Source organism: Theropithecus gelada, chromosome 14 (genome assembly GCF_003255815.1).
Source record: "Theropithecus gelada isolate Dixy chromosome 14, Tgel_1.0, whole genome shotgun sequence".
NCBI classification, from domain to species: domain Eukaryota; kingdom Metazoa; phylum Chordata; class Mammalia; order Primates; family Cercopithecidae; genus Theropithecus; species Theropithecus gelada.
The window spans coordinates 25,216,960-25,240,519 of record NC_037682.1 but is presented as its reverse complement, the minus strand read 5'-3'; the positions used below and the strand labels follow the sequence as shown (position 1 = coordinate 25,240,519).

At 36.8% G+C, this 23,560-nt stretch overlaps 1 protein-coding gene across 5 annotated transcripts in view; it reads right to left on the bottom strand.

Annotated features, from left to right (window-relative positions):
- The window catches only part of LRRC4C (leucine rich repeat containing 4C), a 1,320,805-nt gene that overhangs the window by 120,393 nt on the left and 1,176,852 nt on the right, over positions 1 to 23,560 (bottom strand). The window contains exon 5 of one of the 5 annotated variants that reach the window (XM_025356748.1): positions 9,142 to 9,221. The exons of 3 other annotated variants lie outside the window; for them this stretch is intronic. The gene's annotated coding sequence lies outside the window, so the exon portion shown is untranslated. Of the gene's footprint in view, positions 1 to 9,141; positions 9,506 to 23,560 lie in introns of those variants that run through there. One more of the 5 variants, XM_025356750.1, reaches the window with a different exon arrangement.

The following is a 23,560-nucleotide window of genomic DNA, read 5'->3' as shown; positions in this document are numbered from 1 at the left end:
TCTCTCTTCATATAATGCAAAGAACAAAATGAAAGATCACTTCTACTCAGTTTCACCCATCTCTATAAGACAAGACAAATAAAGTTTCCTGTTATGCATCAAGGCCTATGAATTAAGCATTTCCTATTGCCAATATATTAAGAGATATCAACTCGGACCATAGTCACTTGCTAGGGACAATAAGGGTAAACATCACTTGTTATAAAAATTTGCTAATCAAATGCAATAGTAATGGTTAAAGTACTATACAAATAACATTTAATTTTTATAATTGCTATACATTTGTTCTTCTCATTCTTTTGGAAGTTGCTTATTCATTAACTGCAGTCCTTCAGAATGTGGCCAAGAACAAGTAAAAGATTAAAAAGCCAAAACAGTGAAAATAAAATTTTCCAAGTTTATGAACTACCTATCACCCCTCCTCTCGCAGGAGAATTTTTAGGTGTCATTTCTCAGAGACTGTTTACTCCTAATGCAGACACGATTCTCACTGGCTTCATCACACCTTGCCTGGACTACTGCAGACGCTTTCTGTTTTCTCTGCCCCATTTTTTTCCTACTTCCAAGTCATTCTTCACATGAAAATCTATCATATTATTCAGAAGCTTAAACTTTCCATTGGCTTGCCATTTTCCATCGGATAAAGTCTGGAATATTTTACACGCTTTAGAAGTCCATGTTTGATGAGCTCCTGGCTATCTTTCTAGACTCCTCAACCAGATTTTTTTTTTTTTTTTTTTCAGTCTTTAGCCACACTAGACTTTTAAAAATCACTTCATTTTAATGTCTCCCACTCTGGAATCAGGACCTTTACATGTACTGTTGCATCTACTTGTAATGCTCATTCTCTTTGCCTTGCTAATGCCCACTCAGTTTTTAGATTGCCGCTTAACAATCAATTCCTTACGAAGGCCTATCTTGTGTCCTACATGAGTGGGTTTTGTCCATAAGTATAGCAACTGCGATGGCTTAGTCACAGCATAGATCACATTTAAATTTACAGTTATTTAATTGGCATTATGTCATCAATGCTTACTTCTGCTAAATCAAAATCCTCAAGAAAAGTCATTTTGTTTTGGTCTCTAATCTACCTAAGAGAGCATCGTATATATAGCACATTCAATAAATATTTGATCAGCTAATTAATAAATTAATATTTATTAATATTTAACAAAAAATTTAATCAACTGATCAAATGCGGTTATTTAGAAAAGGCAAGATAGAGATCCTAGACGCAGACAGATGATATTTTGATACAAATGATATAAAAACAGTATTTTTTTTTAAAGACAGAAATAAAAGTCTCAGTAATCTGGATTAAGAAAAACCCTCATACTTTAATTGTTCTAAGAGCTTCCTGTATCATAATCTAGTACATAAGAAACAATATTACAACAAGGACCCTGAGTGAACAAGGAAATGTTTAAAAGCATTTAGTACTCATTTTTAATTAAGCAAGAGTTTTAAAAATAATTGTAGAGTGATTTTCATTACTCTAATTGTTAAAACATAGGACTGGTATTTCAAGGGGTAATGTTCACTTGGTCAGAAGATTAATTTATATGTTATGCCTTATCTAACAATATTAGGTATATGAATTATAAGAGCTAACACTGTCTGCCTATAAGTGGTAGACGTCCTTCTAAGTACTTCACATTTATACTCTTATTTAAGCCTCACAAAAACTCTAGAAGATGCATATTACTCACTACTCTCATCTCATATAGGAACAAAATGAGGCACAGAGGGTTCTAAGGTACTTCCCCAAGGTCATACAGTTAATAAGTACAGGAGACATGGTTCAAAATAAAGCTGTCTGATCTGGAAGCAGCTCTTTTTAACACCTGCTAAGCAGCAGTATTTAAGAGTCCCCAAAGAACATACTTTGTTTAACCAAAGTTTTTTTGTCAGCTAGAATTAATGTTCATCTAACAATGCAAGGGACTATGCTAATCATTTTGCAGAATTCTCTCATTTAGTCTTCAGAACAGTCTTGTAAGGTATTATCACTATTTCCAATTTATAAGTAGTTACATGAAGACTTAAGAGGTTAAGTTCTCAAAGTCATGTAGTAGAGTCAAAACCCTGAATCCCAGATCCACTGACTGAGCTCTTAGTTACAAGAGTTCACCTATCTAGAAAGAGAAGTATGTTTTACACAAGCTCTACCTCAGTGCTACTGACTCTCTGGAATGGATGAAACTCAGACCAGGCTCATGTCTGCAAATCCCAGCATTTTGGGAGGCAAAGGGCAGGAGGATCACTGCAGCATAGGAGTTCTAGAGCAGCCTGGGCAACATAGTGAGACCCCATCTCTACAAAAAATGTTTAAAAATTGTCCAGATATGTTGGCACATGTGTGTGGTCCCAGCTACTAAGGAGGCTGAGATGGGAGTATCACTTGAGCCCAGGAGGTCAAGGCTGCAGTGAGACATGACTGCCACTGCACTCCAGTCTCGCCAACAGAGAGAAACTCTGTCTTAAAACAAACAAACAAAAAACCTTAGTTGTAGGGCCTACCCTGTGTATTGGAGGATGTTTAGCAGTGCATCCCTAGTTTGTATACAGAAGGTGCCAGTCTAAAATCAAAACTGTTTTTAGACTTTGCCTAATGTCCTATAGGTAGAGACGCAAGGTTTCTCCCCATTGAGAATCACCGTACTAAGTAGTATATTTTTTTTCTTTGGATACTTTTGAATAAAAACGAAACACATTTCCACTGCTTTATCTCTGTTTCCAATTACCCTGATTGCAGCACTTTTGTTAAAATAGACTATCTTTATGCAAGTTAAAAAACAGAATTTAAGCAGCAATTTCCTTAGTTATATTTTGGTTTTGTGGATTATCCACACATTTAGAAACCATTTAACTATCTTGTAGCAGGACAATTCTTGGCTAACTTTGAAAGATCAGACAGATATAATAGTCCTTGTCTCACACGATTATGCAGATTAAACAAAAATATGCTTGTAAAACATTTAGCCCAATAGCTGGATTATAATGAATGCTCAATTAATGTTTGTGATTATATTATTATCATAACTATTATTTGTGCAATTTTCCCAGATTACTTTTCTAGTTTATCTTCAAATTTCCAGAAACTATCATACCTCCTCTCTAGATTTACTGAAACCATTTACTTAGAGGTCATAATATGTGTCTAAATGCCAAAGCAAACTCATTATATGGATATAACCTTAAAGTCAATGGAAGTTGAGAATCAAGGCACAGTGACAAATGGTTGAAAGAAAATATTTGACAGTAAAAGCTCAAATACCTAAGTCTATGGATAAGGCATTTTCCAGTTATAAATAAGGCACAAATCGTGAAAAGTGTTTTCACTATAAGAAAAACTATTAAAAAAAATGGTACAGGTTGTATTCTTCCCTCCATACAAATCAACATGACACTCATTAATTGTGTAGCTCTTTACTAATTACCTTTTAATACAAAAGTATTAACAGAAACATAGGTACCAAACCCAAGAAGAAAATATCTAGAATCTCTAGCATGATACAATCTTCAATCCAGTTCCATGAATCTGTTCATTCTCTCTAACCTAAACATATTTGCATGGCCTTATTATTATTATTTGTATTCTTATTTTTACTCAAGGTAAAATATTGCCTTCAATTGCCTATGCTTTGCTGCTTTATACGGCCAGTGCCAGAACTCTATCTCAATATTTACGCAGGCCAGTCATAAATGCTGAGACATTATAAAGAACAAGTGCCCAACAGAGAAAGAGCTACCAGGGTGCGCAGCTTCATTCTGCCAGTCATGGCTCACAGTGGGAAATTCTCTTCAGTCTATGAAAAAGAAAAAAAAAAAACAAAAACAAAAAAACAAAAACCAGCTACCACAAGGCTACTGCTCCAGGAAAAACTGTAAGACCCAGATTTGGTTTTTCAACACATTTTGACCTCTAATATTTAAGAAAACAAAGCAGACAGCATGAACACAAAAGCAGACAGACATTTGTAAGTCTCGAGTCAATTATTTCAGATGAAAAAGGAACTCTCTAAAGAGAACAGCAGCTGCTGGCTTAAGGAGCTACAGGTCCTATCAAATTGCAATATAGCCCTAAATACTCCTCTGTAATTATTATTTTCCTCATATGACTGCATAGTTCCCATGGAAGCAAATAACTTTTAAAAATTCGATCTTTGTTCTTCCAAGAGCTTGTATCAGTAGAACTCACTGGTATCTGTTAATTCTTTATTTCACGGGCACAGAGAAACCTATACATTCCAACACCCTCCTCACCACCACCTTCACAGTTAGTTGAGGCCAGATGACTTGTTTTGACAAAAAGATTATGGACAGAATATAATGTGTCACTTCTAAGGAAAGTCAGGAAAAAGGTCCCTGAGGCCCCTCCCTCCCCCAGCTCTCTTTTCCCCTGTAATAGCAATATGGAAGCCACATGTTGGAATGGCAAAGCCGTTAACATAGAAGCAAAATGGCCCCTTGACACAGGACTTGAGAGAGAGCTGCCCTGGAGAACAGCAAGGCCCACAGTAGACTCTGCATACACAGAAAAATAAATGTCTGTCATGTTAATCCCCCAAGACTTCAGGGTTTATATACTATCACAGTGGAGTTCAGACTGTCCTGACAAATGTATCTCCTAACACAGTTACTAGTATGAAGTAAGTGCTTAATATGTAGCTCTTTAAAAACAAATGTGCAGAGCTAAGAACACCATTTACTAGTAACACAGAAGTTGAGATATGGATTACAAAGAAAAAAACACAGTCATCTTGATTTATATTAAAAAGCAATTTCTGCATATTACGCATGAGCAGACTATATATCAACCGACTAAATAGCTCAGGGAGTACTCAGCACAACTCCATATTGCTGACTAAGGCACAGACTGGTCATAGTCACATAAAAAGCTCATTACCACCATAAAGCAGCCCATATATGTTAGGTGCAAAGTGAATGAAAAGAGCAATCTAGTTGGAATGGAGTGGATCTGTAACTTTTACTCAATTCTCATCTTTCTTCTGCCTTTTATCTGAATTGCTTATCTTGGCATAGTATAAGCTACTTTGTGAAAAAGAGAGGACAGCACTTTCACTGCAGTTATCAGCCTGGTGGTAGAGAGCATTAGAGGTCCAGAGTCTTGCCTCAGCTGTGCTGGGCAGTGCCTGCGTGACTTTGACGTCTGATTAGAATCTTTCTTACTCTCTATTTGCCCACTGATAAAGTGGGCCCGATGACAACCCTAAGACAAGGTCGTGGTACGGATTAAGGACCACTGTGTATATAAAGAATCTGGCAAAGTGTTTGGTATTTGTTGGCACCCGATAAATGTTGGTTTAATTTATTCATTCCCTTTCTCTTATTCTGCCACCCTCCATTCTACCTTCCTCTATATTTCCTTTCAGTATCTTGCTTAGTTGTTTACTTGTTTTAAACTAAAAAATGAAGATAAATGCTAGATAATCACAAAAACCCTGATCAGTATGAAATATCTATGCCCTTGAAGTTTGAGTATTGCCTGGAATTTGGATTTGGCAGCCTGATTTGACAAAAATCAAAATAATATCACGATATCCTATGCCACCAAAGTTGGAGCATGAGAAGGAAAGGAAAGAAGTGAAAGAAGGGTAAGCAACAGCACAAATGAGAAGGGATGCAAAGTAATCTGCAAACAGCCATTGCTGAAAAGAGTTTACACAAAATTCAGAATCACACAGACATAAATTAACATTGTGCACTTCCTGGATTTTAATTAATTCAGATATACTGACAACAAACTCAGTCCAAATGGTACACTGTTTTGGTCAGTGGAACTCAAAAGGATACAAAGTTAATACAGCAGCACAAGTTTCACACTATTGGTGTTCTTAAGAGAATATCTTCAAGGGTAGGCAGTAAAAGAGATGGATTGGCATTTACAAATCATTTCTTATCTCTTTGAGTCCATCTCAGCCAACACAATCAATATCCAGTAAAAACAAATACCCCACACTGTAATCCCTCAACAGAGCCCTGCTCTAGCCACTGTTTCCTGACATGTAATTAAATATCTGTAAGTTTTGAATGTATTTCACTTTCTGACTTTGGCCCCAAACTTGCTTTTCAATTGGATAATGGCTAATGTTCTTTGGCTATCCTCACTTCTGTCTACGTTTGATCCTCAGGCTACATTGACTTTGGTGATACCAGATAATACCCCAGCCCTGTTCTGCATAGGCAACAGCACCATCCAGGACAATCAGAAATCAGAGGAGGCTAGCAGGATCATCTTTTAAAAATGGCTATGCATGAGCATATCAAAGGAAAGATATAAACAATTTCTTCTTTATGACCAGCCAATACTCCAGTGTAATTTTCATGGAAAATACTTATTTGAAAGAGAATTGTAAATTCACCTAAGTTAGAGAAAAGAAAATTTTTAATATATGTGAGTTTATTACATGTGAGTGTAATACATGTGAGTTGCAATGAAGGAACACCTAATGTATAAATGAGTTAATACAGAAATAGATTTTAAAGAGGATTCGGCATCATTTTTTTCTCCCCATCTTACTCCTATACCTGCTGAAGGGCTGTATTTTATTTGCTAAGGGGATATGTTTATATAAAAGGTGATCTTCCCTCCTGCCAGGTCCAGAGAACTAGGTGCAGTAGAAAAATAAATCAACAGTTGATAAATGCAGCAAAAATACTGCCTTAAAATGTTATCCCTTATCTGTAAAAGTCCCATACAAAACCTAGGGTTTAAGATGAATTCCAAAGAATGCCATTTAAATTTCAACATGGTTCTACTTACATTACTTTAACCTAGGTCTCTGCTTTTCCTCTCCGTTTACAAACCTACAACACGACAAAGACTTGGTCTCAGTATTTGCTGTCACCATGTGCAAATGACCATGTTCTAAATCCTTACTCAAAGTCTTCTTCCTTTACAATGTCTTCCTAACTCCCCAGCAGAATTTATTTCAATTTATTTCAGCTCTCTAAGCATATTTTCCCCCCAAATCTAGTGTTTGTAAGCTCAAACTGCCTTATATTTTGTTATTTTTAATGTCCGTATCCTGTATAGGTAAACTGATGGTACTTGGAACCTATCTTCTTTTTTTGATTCTCACGTCCCTCAGAGTGCCTCGTTCACTACTTTGTAACCTACTAATCGGTATGTGTTTGTTAAATGGAACTGAAAACATAAAAAGAGGGGGAAATCTCACATGGCCTCTTCATATTTGTATTAGGAAAGCGAAGGGTCCAAGGTAACGTAAACATGCAATATGTCAAGGAAAAAGATAGTTAAGACAACCAGTCACATATCCCAGATTCTTAAGGCAGCATTCAGAGACCTCTATTAGATAAGGCCTTGTAAAGAGACAAAAAGCAACTCTTCTCCCTTAGTAAAGGATAGACTGTCTCTCTCTAGATCCTGCTTATTCCTAATTCTATTAAATTTAAACTCCTACCTTGCTGCATTCAGCCAGAAACCCCAGCCAAATAGTAAAAGCCGAATGCTTTCTCGACACTTAATAAACCCAGAAAGGGTAGAAAGCTTTTTTATGGTATAGCAACATGGATGTTAGTCAGGCTGGATGGTACTGCCTTGGCATATAAACCCCAACAAATGCTTCTTCTTGAGAGGATACTCAGTTGACCCTTAATCTGAAGACATAAAACCTTCCTGCACACACACACACACAAGAAAAAACCCACAAAGTGTTAAAGACCAGCAGCATCGGCATCACGTGAGAGCTTTTAAGAAATGCAGGATCTCAGAACCCACCCCCAGACAACCTGAATCGGAACTGGCATTTTAACATTATCTCCAAGTGACTCATACATAGGTAACATTTTTAAGAAGCATGGACGCTGGATATTCTGGCATCAATATTTCATTTGCTTCCTGGCAGTCTCTTCGCTCTAAACCATAACTTTATTACAAAAACTATTTGCTTCTCACACCCTCTCCTCTAACTCTGCATGTTTTTTCAGGCATCCATTTGTTTTAATATGTAATACAAAAAGAGAAAAGACTTCTCTAGTGTATAGAATGTATACATTTCATTCACATGCATTATATCATTAGATCCTTATGATATTCCTGTGAATATCGTCATGTATAACTTGTTACATGTCACTCATGTACAGAAATATCTGAGAACCTCCATGTCTAATGCTTTGAAGATGCAGACAGCTTCCGTCTATAGTCAACCAATGCTCCAACCTTGGGATTAGAGAATTCTGATTGCATTATCCATGGAGCCAAGAACTTAAAAGCCCAGTTCTATCTTACTCTTGAATCTTTTGCCTTTTCAACTACCATAACCCAGTTTCTCCCACACAGAGACACTAAACATGCACACTCTTGATGAAAGCTTTTGTAGTGGCCATTACATAATGGATTTGCTGTCAGTTGTCTAAAATGTACCTGCTGAAGAAATGAAAAAGAAAAACCTAATCCATGCTTATAAGTAATGGAGTTTTCAACTAAAACCTATTTGGGCATTTCTGTCCTCTATAGTATGAGTTTTTAATTGGCTTTAGTCATGTATGTGATCTGAACATTTTTAGCAATGAGTAAAACAACATAGGTAATAATATTAAATATATATTATAGTTTCATTAAGAAAGCATTTATAGTGTTAGGATGCTTATAGTTTTAGAATGTAATATAGGAAATTGTCAACCATTTTCAAAACCAGAGCACAATTTCAAAATGTTTAGCCTAATTCTAGGCCACATTCTAAAGTAAATATCTCTACACAATGCAAAATATTAACTAAAACTTTAGGCTTCATCAAAATGCCTCAACACTGTTGATTAGGCATAAAAATACATTACTTTTATAAAGTCTTTTGGTTATTAAATAATGGACAGGTGTCTACAATTTAAAAATCATCTGGGTATAATGACTTAATTCTAGTACATAGGGAGGCCAAGGTGGAAGAATTGCTTGAGGCCAGGAGTTCTAAACCAGTCTGTGAAACATAGCAAGAGCCCTGTCTGTACAAAAAAAAAATTAAAAATTAGCCAGGCATGGTGGTGCACACCTGTGGTCCTAACTACCTGGGAGGCTGAGGTGGGAGGACTGCTTGAACCCAGGAGTTGGAGGCTGCAGTGAGATATTGGAAGGAAAAGCCCAGAAGCCATACAACTTACCACAAGTTCCACTGTTGTCTGTCACTGTCTAGCTGAGTAACTCTGGCCAGTCCCTTCTTCCTCACTCTCAGTTTCTTGATCTGCAAAATGAGGTGATTGAAACTAGATGATGTAAGAGTCCCATACAGCCTGAAAATGCCATTTTTCTGCAAGACTGGAAACCACATCTGAGTACATTTCCTCTCCAAAAGCAACACGCAGAAGATGAAAAGATTTTTAAATGGCACTTGGCACTACTGATGTTCCAACTCGTTCATACTATAATCTCAGCTTGAGACTTTAGAACCACATAGGTTGCTAGTATCCACCACAGACGAGCAAAGCAGAAGAGAAAGGCTGTTGGCATACTCTTTGCCTGAGAAGTGTTGCAACTAAAAGTCAGATCAGAGGGAGAGTAAATCTTCTCCTCCCCCTTCTGAGGATCTGGTGACTCTTTCTTTCTGGGCCCTGCCTCGGGAATTTCTCCTAGAGAAATTTTTCACTGGGGACCTGGGAGTCTAGCCCTTGACTAAACCCCAGACAAGGATGCATTTCCTCCTGGAAGGCTCCCTGCCTGGACAAGTCCTTCAAAATCAACGTAAAAAGGAACTCCAGTCTCCAGGGAGCTGTACATTTTAGCATTTTTTAATCAGATGTCTGGCCTTCTCTGGTCTTTTTTGAAACCTTTTTTTTTCTTATTGTATTATAATTTTATTATGTTAATATACAAAGAGTTGGCAATGCATAATTTTAAAAGGCAAATTCAGTCTTTGAATGAAGACTGTGTGATGATTACGGGTCATGCTTTAACTACTTTTACTTATCTTCCTTTCTTCAATCTTGTATGGGACAATATCTTTGAAATGGCTTTTGTTTATTTTTTAAATGAGTTTCATGTTTTTTCCCTTTTCTCCTTTTCATTACTGTTTTCTAGCAGAAAATCAGAAAGTCAGGGAATGGTTTAAGTTTGTAAAATCTGAGAGATCATCTGGACTTAAACCCAATTTCATTAAATGGCTTAGGAGATGTAAATGTAATAACTCAACAAGGCAGTACTCAGATATCATGTGTGTAAAAGTGAGTACTGCCCATATCCCTAGTAATTAGGCCCATCATTAAATCAGAGTTTAACGGATTAGGTTCATTTTTATGACATACACAAGTGAACCTGAAACACGGGGTCCTATTAGCATTTAATATATAAAGTAAGCTAGTATCTGAACCTAAATAATTGCATACACAATGTGGTCAACACAGAGGATACAAATTCTAGAAAAAAATGTACACCCAAAAAATAACAATTCTGTTATTAGTAGCATTATTATTATCATCTATTATGACAAGCCTAAACTACCGAAGCGTTCATCAAAGGAGCAATTCAATAGAATGTTTTCGGCATGCTCTTCTTTTAACTAAAAAGAGAATATGGAATGAGAAGAGAAGAAATAAGATTTTTTATTCCAGTCTGAAAAAAAAAAAATTCTTTGAAGCTCCTCATGGTATGCATGACAAATAAACATACATTTCTTGCTTTCTGCAACAAAAGAACTGTTATGTGCCTTTGCAATTAATTAATGTTGTCTCCAATATTTCTAGAAAATTAATGTCAAATTCATTTGAATGTGGCTTCTGGAATAACAGGACCTCTGGTCCATTTCCTGTATGGTAATGTAATGACAGCAAGATACCCTTTTAAATTTTATGTGTTCAAATTGGTTTAAAAAGGTAAATTTCTACACTATAATTAATGTATGCCAACAATTTTCAAACAGTTTTAGCAGTGGAGCTCTTCTTTGAAAGAACATATTGGGCTGAACATAAGTTAAGGCACTTTAAATGTCTATCATTGGCTAAGAATATACTTTATATTTTGTGGAACTCATCAAGCACCTTCCTAGAATTTGAAAGCTTGGTAGGAAACTATTCTTCAAATTCATATATCTCATATTATTGATGAGAAAACTAAGTCTACAAAAGAGGAAGTGATATGAGTATGTCTCACAACTAGTTAGTGACAAAAGTTAGAATTCATGATTCATTCATTTATGCAACTGATGTTTATTGAGAACCCTCCATGTACTCATTTTGTGCTAGGTTTCCTACGTATATCACATGTTTTTATTGATCATTTAAATTTTATATAATTTTGTTATTATTTTATTTAATCATTTCCTAGCCATACAGAAAAAAATTCATATCTATTTTGTTTGTTTGTTTGTTTGTTTGTTTTGAGACGGAGTCTCACTCTGTTGCTCAGGCTGGAGTACAATGGCGTGATCTCGGCTCACTACAACCTCTGCCTCCCAGGTTCAAGAAATTCTCCTGCCTCAGCCTCCTGAGTAGCTGGGACTATAGGCTCCCGCCCCTACTCCTGTCTTTTTTTCTTTTTTTTTTTTTTTTGTATTTTTCATAGAGACAGAGTTTCACCATGTTGGCCAGGCTGGTCTTCAACTCCTGACTTCAAGTGATCTGCCTGCCTCAGCCTCCCAAAGTGCTAGGATTACAGGCATGAGCCACCGCCCCCGGCCAAAAATTTGTATCTATTAACCAATCATCAAATCTGCATTCATCATGTCTCATGTGTAAAGAACTAAGAACGTGTTAGAAAAAGGCAAGTGAACCTAGAAGTTCATAATCTGTTTAAGCAGTGGATATGCACAAACAAGAAATTTGCTTTAAAAAGCTAGGATGACATTTAAGTGCTAAGTATAATATAGCAATGAATATATTGGCCTCAGAAACTTATACCCCAAAATTTGGCACTTTGACATGCTGAACTGACGAAGAAGCTCAAGGTCTGACAACCCCCACCTCAGCCCCCTATCTGAGCTCTCAATCTCTCAATCCTTTGTCTCCTGTCTCTCCCAAAGCACAGGATAAAGTTGCTCTCTGAAGTTCCCTCATCTAAAGCCCAGATCCACCAAAGAAGGCCCCTTTCCTGAATTTTCATTAACTGAACTGCTTCAGTAGGAAGAAGGACAAGTCTGTCAACACACCTGGATAGACTTTTGCCACAAACCACTGTCTGCTCTGCAGCTCAAGAGACTTTGTCCCAGGCCACTGTATGTTCTTCAAGCCCACTGAATTTTTCTAATAATCATTGACTCCCCTCAAAGTCATTCACATTTCCTTATGTACCTTTATATGGTAGGGTAATCGCTGTGGTTCTCTCCCATGCACGTTAATAAACTCATATGCCTTCTCACTTATTAACCTGCCTTTTGTGAGATGATTTTCAGCAGTGGGCTAAGGGGAAGTGTTTTTTTTTTTTTGGCCCTGAAGTACATTATGTAAAGAGAGATTCTTAAAAAGAGGGAGCTCATTGGGACTGACTTCAAGTATTTGAATAAGCTTCGAGGAAGAGATAAAATTTGACCTTAAAGTATTTATTAACTATTACCACTTATATTGTATTAAAGACATTGGCATCATCCATGGCATCTGGATTGCAATAACAGTATAAATAGACTTTTTCCAATTAATAGCTCATAAAAAACTAGTACAAATTTGCATTATTAACATCAATAGGCTCCTAAAGAATTATTCAGCAGCTGAGCAGTTCATTTTTCAGCTACTTTGTTTGTGACCTTTGTTGTAAAAATCCTGATCTTTTTCATCCATGAATGAACCCAGTAAGAATTTCAAAATTGACCAGATCTTCATCAGTCTTGGCCATTTCCTGAGACCAACTAGGCATTGTTCAAATTTATCTCTTATACAATTTCCTGACTTAATTCTCATCCAAGTGAAAGTTACCTTTCCTTCCTCTAAAGAATGTTACTCTGTACATTTTATTTAAAAACTCTTAGATTTTACTCTATTATTTGCATATGTTACTATATTATTTATGAATAAATGCCATTTTTCTCAGCTATGTTAGAAGCCCACGACAATAAAAACCATGGCTTATTCCTAAATACAGTGTTTTGCCAAAGAGGCACTTAGCAAATAGTCACTGTTGTAATTTGCTTTTAATGGAAAAGCCCACACGTTACAGAATCTGTACTAGTGAATGAGTAGGTGCTGACAGCCTACAACTTGTGGCTTTTGATGATTTATTGAGATGATCCTCAAATCCTAGGACCTTACCTGTGATGCATTCTAATGGTTTTCTAGTCTATATTATTCCATTTCAATCTAATTCATTAAAAAAATTACAGGTTCGCTGAATGATAAAATTGATTTTATCATCATCTCTGGCTGCATGAATTCAATCAAATTATTAATCTATTCTAAGGATTATTTTATTTACTTGTAGAATATAGATAACAATATTATCTCTTTCATAGGATTGCTTTTAGTATTAAATTAAATGCTACCACTAGCATTGTGCTTGGGGCTTAGTGTTCAATAAAGGCATACTATTTTCATGGATATTATTATTTTAATTATTTCCACCATTGTGTTAGTATTATAAATTCAACTTTAGATATTTGAAAACTGTTAATTTATGTTAAAATTCTTAGATACATGCTACATATTGTTAAAGTCCTAACTTTTTTTTTTTTGCTCTTGTTGTCCAGGCTGGAGTGCAGTGGCGTAATCTTGGCTCACTGCAACCTCTGCCTCCTGGGTTCAAGTGATTTTCCTGCCTCAGCCTCCCAAGTAGCTGGGACTATAGGTATCTGCCACCATGCCCGGCTAATTTTTATATTTTTAGTAGAGACAGGGTTTCACCATGTTGGCCAGGCTGGTCTCGAACTCCTGACCTCAGGTGATCCACCTGCCTCGGCCTCCCAAAGTGCTGGGATTACAGTCATGAGCCATCATGCCCGGTCCTAAAGTCCTAACTTTTTATCAAGTGTTAAAGGAAAAGAAAAAAGATAATAAATAGAATTAGTCCATACTCCTTCTAGACATCAAATACTCAATGTTATTTTGTTTTTGGTTCACTCTGCAGACTTTAGATTTAGTACTTCATCTCTGTAGTGATTAAGGAATGTGGAAAATGGTAACATGGCATTTCATTTAGATGCTTCTTTGAGGTGACATACATGACAGATTCATTCTTCTAACTTAACTGTGATGAAATTCATCTCATCTTCTATTAGTGACAGAAATACGAACAGAAGCATGTGGTCTCCGTCATCTCTAATATTTGTACCAGAGAAGAAGATATTAACTAAAATAAAACTGAAATATATCTTCTGTTTTTTAAATAATTCTGGTTTGAGCCCTCAAATCATTCTATACCCATGAGGTGATAAGTAAAAGCATATTTTTTTCATCTTTCTTAGATTATAAAAGTAGGTAGTTCCTTTATAATACAATTCACTACTGATATAATTTTAATATAAAAAATAAGCATTAGAAATAAAAGGTATATGTGTGAGATATATGTTCATATTTCTTCTAGTATTGACGCTCATAGGAAGAAAAAATAATTTGTTTACTATTTCTGCCATGACTTATCAGAAATCTAAGCATGTTCAAACACACCAACAAAGAGAAATAATACCAACTGCTCAGTGGGAGATAAAGTGAGGCTGTTTTCCCAGGTGGAGTTTATGGTTGTCTTTCAATCACTGAAGAGAGTGAATTTTTCCTCAATCTAAACTAATCTTGCTTGCTTTCAATCTTACCCCCTCTGAGCCTGTAACTCCTTCCTTTTCTTTCTTTCTTTCTTTTTTTTTTTTTTACTAATTTAAATATGGACCTCTTCTAATCACACATTTCAAAAGACTTCTCCAGAGCACCCACTGAGTGTACCACACTTGTTTCATTTTGTTAATTGAATGGTTCTTAAACATCTTCATTATCTGCCCACAACACTTAGCATTTTCCTATTATAAAGCTATCCTTTGCAATATCTTCTCTGCCTACCAGGAAGGCTAAAATCTTGCTTTTAGTGTCTCCCAACACAGGACTGACCATGGGTCTTTAAACTCCCATGCTTTCAGATCGCAATGGGTTAAGTGAAAAGAATCCATATTGAGAACTTATTCAAGCCAAGCTATAAAAGGCAGACAATCCTATGACAGATATAACATTATACCCATTTCAAAAAGAAGAAAATGGAAGTAAATGAGATTCTATCACTTATCAAAAGTCACACACAGTAAGTTTTTGGGGTGGGATTCCCAGAGTCTACACTCTAGGTCATTGCACTGTCAATACTAAACAATCATTGGGTTGTTCTGTTTTTTGTTTGTTGTTTTTCTGTCTCTGAGGTCTTTGAAGGTCTTGATATTCTCCGTTGTTCAGATAGAGGGGTCATGTTATCTTCCAGATGGTTCTAGCTGTTTAAAGCCCTTTCCCTGAATTCTAGTTCTAGCAAAGTTCAGAAGAATTAGCAGTCATTTGTACATATACTGACTGCATATCTACAAATGACTGTAAGACACCTGAAAATAGAGAGTCTGGAAAGCTTCCTCTCCTTAGTAGAAAATGATTGTATGTCTCTTCTCTAAGGAGGTTTTATATATGCAGCTTAAAATCCACATAAAGAAAAATTCTCATATAGAGTGATGTTAACCTCATTTGTATGTAACTGTGAGTCAAGGTATACCACTGTAGTAACCGCATACAGTAAAAGCCTTGTGACATGATTACTTTTCTATACTTTCTCATCTTTGCACCCCTGCCTAGGATGCCTCTCTGCCTTTTCATCCTTCCTTGGCTAAAGCAGGCTCATTCTTCTGGGTCAAGTTCCAATGTCATTTCTTGTATAAAGCTTTTTTCAACACCTCTTCACCCTCAGTTCTCCCTCCTTTGAATTTTCCCAGGACTTTATTCATTCATGTTCCTAAGATAGCACTTATAACAATGCATTATATATTTCTCACTCTATAGGCTAGATTTTCCAACCTCAGCACTGTTGACTTTTTAGGCTAATTTTTTTTTTTTTTTTTGGTAATGCTGCCGTGTGTGTTGTAGAATATTTGGTAGCATCATGGTCTCTCTCCACTGGGTAACAGTAGCATCAGGGTAGGTGCATATAATCCCAGTGCTTTGGGAGGCCAAGGAGGAAGTATCGTCTCGGGCCAAGAGTTTGAGATCAGCCCGGGTAACATAGGAAGACCACAGGCATGGTGGTGTGACCCTGTCATCCCAGCTACTTGGGATTCTGAAGCAGGAGGATCACCTGAGCCCAGGAGTTCGAGGCTGCAGGGAGCTAGGATCTTGCATTTACACTAGTCTGGGTGACAGAGTAAGAACCTGTCTCAAAAAATGAAAAAAGAGTAGCACCTCCCCTTCAATTGTGAGAATGAAAAATGTTTGAGGTAATAGATTCCCAGTTACTCTTATTTGCTCATTACATATTGTATGCATATATTAAATATCACTTGTCCCTCGTAAATATGTACAATTATTACATATCAGTAAAAAATATGTATTTAGACATTGTCCTCTGAGGAGTAGGTAAAACTGCCCCTAGTTGAAGGCCACAGCTTGAGATCAGAGACTACAAGGGCAGTGACTGCTTTTTTTCATCCTAAGGGTACCTGATACCCAAGAGTATCAGGCCAGAACTTGCTGTTATCAGAGTAACAGCAAGCAATTATAATCTCCTGGTTGGAAGCTAGGCGTGGTGGCTCACACTTATCATCCCAGCACTTTGGGAGGCTGAGGCCAGCAGATAACTTGAGGTCAGGAGTTCAAGACCAGCCTGGCCAACATGGTAAAACCCCATCTCTACTGAAAAATACAAAAATTAGCCAGGCAGGGTGGTGGGAGCCTGTAATCCCAGCTACTTGAGAGGCTGAGGCAGGAGAATCTCTTGAACCCAGGCGGCGGAGGTTGCAGTGAGCTAAGGTCACACCACTGCATTCCAGCCTGGCAACAGAGCGAGACTCCATCTCAAAAAAATAAAAAATCAATAATAATCTCTTAGCTGGAGTTAAATTAGTCTCATTTCCCAATAATAACATACAGAATTATAAAATTCACTGAATTCATACTTCATCCAAATGTGAAACAAACTGACTATTAAAGATGGATTCAAAGGTAATGAGATCAAAAGTATGTGGAAATCAGAATAAGAAAATTGTATTTTTTGTATATTTAATAAATGAAAATTATATATACCACATATAATCATAAATGCATGTATATGAAATATTGTATATATGTATATGCATACACTTGCCCATATAAAAAGAATAACCTTTACTGGGAAATTGCATTCAGAAAACTGGATAAAAGTTTTCTGATATCTCTGAATACATCATACTTAATACTTAAAGTCTCTGTTCCCTAAAAATGGCCAAGACTCTCTCACTTTTTTTTCCTTCAAAGATCCATTCATAAAAAAAGTAATGCTTATTTTAAAATTTCAAAATCAGAGGGAGTTGATAAATAAAGAGGCACAGACAGTATGATACTGCCTTTTGTTCTGATAAGATATTCATCGCTACCCAATTTAGGGCAGAATAAAGTATAAAAGAAAATAAAATTTCAGGACCCTCTAAATTTACTATGCCAAGGGGCAAGTTAAGTCCTGGAGACTGTCACATTGCATGTTTGCAACTTCTGCTTCTTAGATTATAGGTTCACTCTTTTCTTTATTGTTCTTGTTCTGTAAATGACTAGGAGAGAGCAGAGACCCGACCTCTCCCAATTCTAATCACTGAATCCTTGTTACCGATGAACTACCTTCTTTATTATCTTGTACCTAACTCACCATTTGGCACAAAAGACCCCATGACTGTTACATCTTCAGTGTGGAATGTTAAATATAACTTTTGCAAAAGAAAAAGAACACCTTGACTAATCTGATCCTTGTAACTATGCATTAAGCTTTACATAGAAAGATACTGAAATTCCGTTAAGCTTCCCTATGTAATATTTATCTACAGGTATGATTCCAAATTTCTATACTTCAGAACACTGACTTCTATTCCTTGGAATCTGTGCTTACCGGGCAGAGGTCCTCAAACTTTGTGCTTGAATAAACTCTCTTTAAATTTAATTCTAAGCCTGGCATGGTGGTTCACACCTGTAATCCCAGCACTTTGGGAGGCCAAGTAGCGTGGGTCACTCGAGGTCAGGAGTTCGAGACCAGCCTGGTCGAGGTGGTGAAACCCTGCCTCTACTAAAGATACAAAAATTAGACAGGCATGGTGGCAGGCACCTGTAATCCCAACTACTCAGGAAACTGAGGCAGGAGAATCGTTTGAACCCAGGAGACAGAGGTTGCAGTGAGCCGAGATTGCACCACTGTACTCCAACCTGGGTGACAGAGTGAGATTCTGTCTCAAAATAATAAAATTCTGACCCTTTCGATTATTTTAAGTTGACAAAAGTCATCTGACATTGCTTATTTCTGTAGACTAGCTAACCATTTATTTGGACTGAAGATCAGAACCACTGTGATCCTCATATGAACTTGTGATGAGAGACCTTTTTTCACCTCAGTAGTCAACTGTGCCTGCCTACCTTTATCTATTTCCTGAACTGTGGTTTGAATTAATCAGAGTTATAAAAGTGAGATAGAATTGTCTGTTCATGTTTAGGTTGTTTTAAATCCGTGAAAATCTGTTATTCTCACTGGGATAATCCAAGCAGTAGTAGTACATTTTGCAAGAAACAAATGCATAAACAAGACCAGACCTTCCTAAGCAGTCAGAAAGGGGGTCACTGAGAACCAATGTACATAATCTCTTACCCATTGCAAAGGACCATAATTTTAATGGTCACCTGCTATCGGTTGCTTCTTTTTAATTTTAGATACATTAATTATGCTTCTCATTATAATACTATGAAATATAGATTATTCTTGCTTCTGTAAAAAGGAGGTAATTAAATATTAGGACAATGAATATATTGTGTGATGTTATTTAACTGCTCAGTGGGTGAGGCAAAATTCACCCGTTGATACAAACTGAAGGTACAAGGAGCACCTTCGAGTACACGGAAGTTCCTTTTTGTGCCCACTCCTCCTCTATATAACTACATGTGCAGTCAAACCTACAAACGGATATTTCCAAGCCTCCACATTTCCTGACTCTTCCTCCAGCCCTATGCCCCAGCCTGGCTCGAAGGAAAAGAAGAATGCCTAAAATGCAAAGCACTATGTATTAGTAGAACAGTTCAATTCCAAGGTCAGGGGTCCTGCATATCTGAGACAAGAAACCAAGGAAGAAAGAGCAGCCTCACCTAACGGAGCACCTTCACCTAGAAGTAAAGGATCTCCTCTGTGATTGCAGTTGAAAGAAAACACCTCAGCTCCAAGAAGTTACTTCAATTTAAAAGAGTTCATGCCATTCTGTACACAAATTTCAGTTCTTAGGATGCATTGACAAGTCATTTCCTGGGATTCTCACTGCAGCATTTTGTGTTGTGACACAACAAAGAACACGTGTTCATCCGGCTGCTACTTTCTGGGTGCACCTTGGACTGCCTTCTTTGGAGTTCAGTGTTAGGAGGTCTGTTTGGCATCTGGACACTGCTTCTAACCAGCTGCATGCATTTGGATTCTCTGAGTGTCAATGAATTATTTAAACTTATATTCTATGCATTTACCTATTTATACATATCTATCCTATTTCATGGAATCAGATGGCTTTGATGACATGACTCAGGTGAAAACATTGTATAAACCACACAATATTATTCATACTTAAGATAGTGGCAACATTACTGACCATGAATAGACTGCTCATCTCAAGCAGTGGTACAGAAACACACACACACACACACACACAAAACCCTAACACACATATGTGTGTAGATATACACACATTCACCTAACTCACACGCACCACGAATACACATTTATACACTTAGATAATCATAATATACCCACCTAATATACACACACACATACAACCCTAACACATATATGTATATACATATATACATACACACATACACCCACCTAACATATACTCTCCCGGCACATACACAGAGTACCCCACAGAACAGAGAGCTCTCAAGACAAATGGATCTTACCACATATTTTATAGTTCTGAGTCAGCACACAAAGACTCCATTTTTATCTTGATAGGGATGTGAAAAGGTCAAATATTGATTTAGGTTTTCAAGAGAAGGCAAAAAATAAAAAGTCTTTTCTGAAAATATTTGCTACACTTTACTTTCATTCAGGGTTTTTGTGTGGAGCAGAGATAGCTTGAAACCCACAGATGGCAAAGATAAAATGGCCCAGCTTATGGATGTGGCTGTGAGATTGATTTCACTTGTTCCTCTGACTTTTATTATACAAAGTAGAAAATATCTATATGGCTCCAATACAGAAAATTAGAGAAATTAATGTAAAGCAATCAAAAGATTTATGTAATCCATATATATATGGCATATTTTATGTTTATTCTCATAAATAATATGAGAAGCTTATAAAAGCACTTTCATATAGACACGTCACTGCACAAAACATCAATACTTTCTTTCTGAAAAATAGGAGACTTTAGGCTCATTTTCCCAGACCTAAAGTCTCTCCCCATCACAAAACAAAATGCTTGCAGAGATAAAATTATGGTATCTGGGTGACATCTTAGAGATGTCTGAGACACCGAAGAGAAAACAGTTTTGGATCAGAATAATTTTTACCTAATCCTCCAATTATTCCACTTAGCATTTCTACAGATAGTAGCAATCCCTAAATATCTTTATAATAGCTGCAGAAACACTCTGTGCTTAATTCCAAAGTTATCATTCACCTAGGTATATATACTTTTATGTTCAAATATCTAAGGTTACTTCTGGACTAAGAAATTTAATAAGACTTGTAAAAACAGTTTAACTCTTTGAAGTATGTTTGACTTTACAACGGCATATTTTCAAAAACATAATACATACTAAGACTATGAAAAAATATCTCTTGCTTGTTTGTTTACTCGGTGTTGTGAGCTAACTACCAAGCAAAGAAGCAGGTTGGCATAAAAAGCTGGTATAAAAACAGACAGATCTTGTTTTGGATGCCAGATATGACGCTTTTTAGCTGAGAGACCTAAAACTTGTTACTCAATCTCAATAAGTCTCAGTTATCTGTAAAATGAGCATTAACGGTAACCACCTCAAAAAATGCTTATGGTGACTAAATGAGATGATCAATGTTAATGACTTCCTGTGTTACATTTCTCTTCAAAGGATAAGGGTGAATATGATTTGCTCTTAGTAAAATAAGTGATGGAAATACACGATTTATGGATTATTAAACTTAACCCTCCAGATGCACTGCAGCTGAAATGCTACACATTACCTTGGATCCAATCCTGGCTTGACATAAGCCACCTGAGGGACCCTGTGCAAATCGAATAACCTTTCTCTGTCTCAGTTCTCTCAGCAGTAAAACAGAACAACAGTGAGACATCTCATTGTGTTGTTTTAAGTATTAAAAAAGTTAATACTTATAAAGTGCTTATCATACATTATTACTTTGAGGTACTGCTTACATTATGAAGATTTTATTCCACTATATATTTTTTATAGTTAAAAATCATGCCCTTTTCCTTTAACATTATTACTGAAAGCAGATTATCAAACTATGGGATGAATTCCATTTCTCTAGATCTTATATTTAAAGTAGATAGTGAAAACAGCTATCTGGCCAGGAAGCCGACTTCTAGGTCCCAATCTGTTCTGATCTTTCCCGTATCCTTGCAGGTAACATTTGAACCCTGGTTGTGTCCCCAGACAGGTGTGTCAATGCAAATAAAGCTCCAAACTACCAGCAAATGCTAAGAACAAATAATTTTTCATATTTTATCCTAACTGAATGATTCAAAGGGCTGATAAAATACAATGTTAGCCATTCACACTTTAATTAAAATGAATGCTTAAAAGTAGACTTAGATGGAAGGTAGAAAAAGAGCATGAGGGAACTCAGGATCTGAATAAAGCATGGTGATGTCATAGATTGTGGAGGAGGCAGAATGATAAAGCTAGACAGAAGAATTTCAGCCATGTGCTGCTCACTTGTACATTTCTCTGAACATGGTCCATGTTTCATATTGCCCAGTCTAATGAAGACAAAAGATCACAGATCAATGTTTCAAATTGTTATTGCTATTGTGATATGTTATTCTTAGGTCTATCTATTCAACTCCTCCTTTTTCAAAATATGATACACATAACAGAACTTCCAGAATTGTATAGCATATGTGTATGTTCCTATATGATATATGCATAAGAATATTTTCATTCATTATTCAACAAATGTATGAGTTCCTATCACGTACCTACTTCCAGACACTGAAGATGTAACAGTAAATACAACAAACAAAATGTCTTCTTTCTTAGCATACTAGAGGGAAAGAGAGGGAAAGAGACAATCAAAAAATGAGTAAACTTTTGTTTTTGTGTTTGTTTTCTGTCTTTTAGGGACAGGGTCTCACTCTGTCACCCAGGCTAAAGTGCAGTGGTCCAGTTATAGCTCACTGTAACCTAGAACTCCTGGGCTCAAGCAATTGTCCCACCTCAGTCTCTCAAGTAGTTGAGACTACAGGCACAAACAACCATGCCTAGCTATAATTTGTTTATTTATTTCTATAGAGACAGGGTTTCTATGTTGCCCAGGATGGCCTCAAACTCCTGACCTCAAGCAATCCTCCCACCTTGGCCTCCCAAAGTTCTGGGATTACAGGCATGAGTCACTGCACTCTGCCCTAAAAATGACTAAATTCTCTTGTATCTAAGAGGATGAGAAATGCTTTGGACAAGAGTCCTACAATCAGAGAGGATGGATAGGAAGTGTGAGGATAGGACTATACTTTTACACTTGTGGAAAAGCAAGATCTCCCGGACAAGGTGACACCTGAGCCCAACCCCGAGGCAGTCTGGGATGTGCCACAAAGTCACCTGCTCTAGAGCATTTCAAACAGAGGAAACAACAAAAGCAAAAACACTGAGTGTGAAGCAAGGCTGACATGTTTGAGAAACACTGGAAATTTCCTGAAACTTTCATGATGATTCTAGCTATTGCTCCAAAGCGTCAACACAGCAAGGTGATAAACACTCAGTGTTCTGATATATCTGTCCCCCTACTCAAGATACATAAAGTCTACCCAAATGTTATTTATAATCTCTGAGAGAGCTATTTTTAGAAAATTATGCAGAGTAATTTGTTCGGTCCAATAATGGCTAACCCAAATAGAGTTGATGCAAAGGGGGAGAAATGCTCAATGTACCTGCTCAGCGGCTGTGTGAGTGACCTCCTGCAGGCTACTTTGCCTCTGTGAAACTCAGCCTCCTCACTCACACAATGGGAAGAGTAGAATCCGCCCCATGCAGGTCACTGAGTTGTTCTAGCCTTAGGATAAGACGCACTTGATGAAGAAGAATCACTTTCCACCCAAATACAAAATATTTTGGTATAAAACCTCATTTGCATAAGGGCCATTTGTCTGCCAACTTCACTTATCTGGGAGACAACGAAGTCTTTAAAAAGAAGCCAAAAATATCCTGCAGAAAACAAACTTGATACTACATCATTGATATATCAACTCATGTTTTACTATTTCTGGCAAAGTTACAAAGCCTC